At 42.1% G+C, this 3388-nt stretch overlaps 1 non-coding gene across 1 annotated transcript; it reads right to left on the reverse strand.

Moving 5' to 3' along the window:
- Positions 1-627: 627 nt before the first annotated feature.
- LOC112753291 (small nucleolar RNA R71) lies at positions 628-735 on the reverse strand. The gene has a single exon (XR_003177684.1). It is a non-coding gene; the product is annotated as a small nucleolar RNA R71 (small nucleolar RNA).
- Positions 736-3388: the final 2653 nt, after the last annotated feature.

Here is a 3388-nt window from a genome sequence, read left to right on the forward strand (position 1 = left end):
CTATTTTTATTTTCCTCTGACACCTCAAGGAATCTCTATACTGTGACATAGAGGATTCCATATTTTCTTCTCCTCTCTTTTCATATGAGCAGGAGTAAGGACAAAGACATTCTTGTTGAGGCTGATCCTGAACCTGAAAGGACCTTGAAGAGAAAGCTAAGAGAAGCTAAAGTACAACTCTCTGTAGAGGACCTAACAGAGCTTTTCAAACAAGAAGAAGCCATGGCAGCCGAAAATAATAACAATGCCAACAATGCAAGGAAGGTGCTTGGTGACTTTACTGCACCTACTCCTGACTTCTATGGGAGAAGCATCTCAATCCCTGCCATTGGAGCAAACAACTTTGAGCTTAAGCCTCAATTAGTTTCTCTAATGCAACATAATTGCAAGTTTCATGGACTTCCATTGGAAGATCCTCATCAGTTCTTAGCTGAATTATTGTAAATTTGTGACATTGTCAAGACCAATGGGGTTGATCCCGAGGTCTATAACCTTATGCTCTTTCCCTTTGCTTTAAGAGACAGAGCTAGAACATGGTTGGATTCACAACCTAAAGACAGCCTGAACTCTTGGGAAAAGCTAGTCAATGCCTTTTTGGCAAAATTCTTTCCACCTCAAAAATTGAGCAAGCTTAGAATGGAAGTCCAAACCTTCAGATAGAAGGAAGGTGAATCCCTCTATGAAGCTTGGGAAAGATACAAGCAATTGATCAGAAGGTGTCCTTCTGACATGCTTTAAGAATGGAGCATCATATGTATCTTCTATGATGGTCTGTCTGAACTGTCCAAGATGTCATTGGACAGCTCTACTGGAGGATCTCTTCATCTGAAGAAGACGCCTGCAAAAGCTCAGGAACTCATTGAAATGGTTGCAAATAACCAATTCATGTACACTTCTGAAAGAAATCCTGTGAATAATGGGATAAGTCAGAAGAAAGGAGTTCTTGAAATTGATACTCTGAATGCCATATTGGCTCAAAACAAAATATTGACTCAGCAAGTCAATATGATTTCTCAGAGTCTGTCTGGAACGCAAGGAGCAACAGTCAGTACCAAAGAAGCTTCATCTGAAGAAGAAGCTTATGATCTTGAAAATCTAGCAATGGAAGAAGTGAATTACATGGGAAAATCCTATGGAAACACCTATAATCCTTCATGGAGAAATCATCCAAACCTCTCATGGAAGGATCAACAGAGGCCTCAACAAGGTTTCAACAACAATAATGGTGAAAGAAATAGGTTTAGCAATAGCAAGCCTTTTCTATCATCTTCTCAGCAACAGACAGAGAATTCTAAGCAGAACCACTCTGACTTAGCAACCATAGTCTCTGATCTAATTAAAACCACTCAAAGTTTCATGACTGAAACAAGGTCCTCCATTAGAAATTTGGAGGCACAAGTGGGTCAGCTGAGCAAGAAAGTTATTGAACTCCCTCCTAGTACTCTCACAAGCAATACAGAAGAGAATCCAAAAAGAGAGTGCAAGGCCATCAACATGACCCACACGGCCGAACCTGGAGAGGAGGAAAACGCAGTGATCTCTACTGAGAAAGACCTCAATGGACATCCACTGGTCTCCAAGGAGTTCCCTAATGGGGAACCATGGGAATCTGAGGCTCACACTGAGACCATAGAGATTCCATTAAACCTACTTCTGCCATTCATGAGCTCTGATGAGTATTCTTCCTCTGAAGAGGATGAAGATGTTACTGAAGAGCAAGTTGCTAAGTACCTTGGAGCAATCATGAAGTTAAATGCCAAGTTATTTGGTAATAAGACTTGGGAGGATGAACCCCCCTTGCTCACCAAAGAACTGGATGACTTGACTAGGCAAAAATTACCTCTAAAGAGACAGGATCCTGGAAAGTTTTCAATATCTTGTACCATAGGCACCATGACCTTTGAGAAGGCTATGTGTGACCTAGGTTCAAGCATAAACCTCATGCCTCTCTCTGTAATGGAGAAGCTAGGAATCCTTGAGGTACAAGCTGCAAGAATCTCACTAGAGATGGAAGACAATTCAATAAAACAGGCTTATGGACTTGTAGAGGATGTCTTGGTAAAGTTTGAAGACCACTACATCCCTGCTGATTTCATAGTCCTAGACACTGGGAAGTGTATGGATGAATCTATCATCCTTGGCAGACCCTTCCTAGCCACAGCAAAAGCTGTATTGATGTTGACAGAGGAGAATTGGTCCTTCAAGTGAATGAGGACTCCCTTGTGTTTAAAGCTCAAGGATCTCCCTCTGTAACCATGGAGAAGAAGCATGAAAAGCTTCTCTCAATGCAGAGTCAAACAAAATCTCCACATTCAAAGTCTAAGTTTGGTGTTGGGAGGCTACAACCAAACTCTAAGTTTGGTGTTAAGAGGCCATCATCATGCTCTGAGTATCTGTGAGGCTCCATGAGAGCCCACTGTCAAGCTATTGACATTAAAGAAGTGCTTGTTGGGAGGCAACCCAATTTTACTTATCTATGTTAAATTTCTATTTTCCATTGTTATTTTATGTTTTTTGTAGGTTGATGATCATGTGAAGTCACAATAACAATTGAAAAAGCAAAAACAAACTGAAAAACAGAAAGAAAAATAGCACACCCTAGAGGAGAAGCCTACTGGTGTTTAAACGCCAGTAAGGGCAGCAGAATGGGCATTAAACGCCCAGTCTGGCACCATTCTGGGCGTTTAACGCCAGAAATGGGCACCAGACTGGCGTTTAACGCCAGAAAAGGGCAAGAAGCTGGCGTTAAACGCCAGAAATGGGCAACAACCTGGCGTTTAACGCCAGGATTGGCAGCAAAGGGCATTTTGCAAGCCTAATTGGTGCAGGGATGAGAAATCGTTGACACCTCAGGATCTGTGGACCCCACAGGGTCGCCACCAACCTCAATTCACTCTCTCTTCTTCACACCTTTTCATAATACTCTTCTCCAAATACCCTTCACCAATCACCTCAATACCTCTTCCCCAAAAACCCCTCACCTATCAAATCTTACCCTCTTCTCCATAAACTCTTCACCAATCCACATCCATCCATCATAAAACCCCACCTACCTCACCATTCAAATTTAAACCACTTTACCTCCCAAACCCACCCATACATGGCCGAACCTTACCCTCTTCCCACTACTATATAAACCATTCTTCACCCCTTCATTTTCACACATCCTAAACACTACTTCTCCCCCTTGGCCGAAACACTAACCCCCATCCATCTCCTCTATTTCTTTTTCGTCTACTCTCTTCTTTTTTCTTTTGCTCGAGGACGAGCAAACCTTCTAAGTTGGTAAAAGAGTTACTTTTTGTTTTTCCAAAACTATTTATGGCACCTAAGGCCAAAGAAACCTCTAGAAAGAGGAAAGGGAAGGCAAAAGCTTCCACCTCCGAGT

Source organism: Arachis hypogaea, chromosome 15, assembly GCF_003086295.3.
Source record: "Arachis hypogaea cultivar Tifrunner chromosome 15, arahy.Tifrunner.gnm2.J5K5, whole genome shotgun sequence".
Classification (NCBI taxonomy): Eukaryota; Viridiplantae; Streptophyta; class Magnoliopsida; order Fabales; family Fabaceae; genus Arachis; species Arachis hypogaea.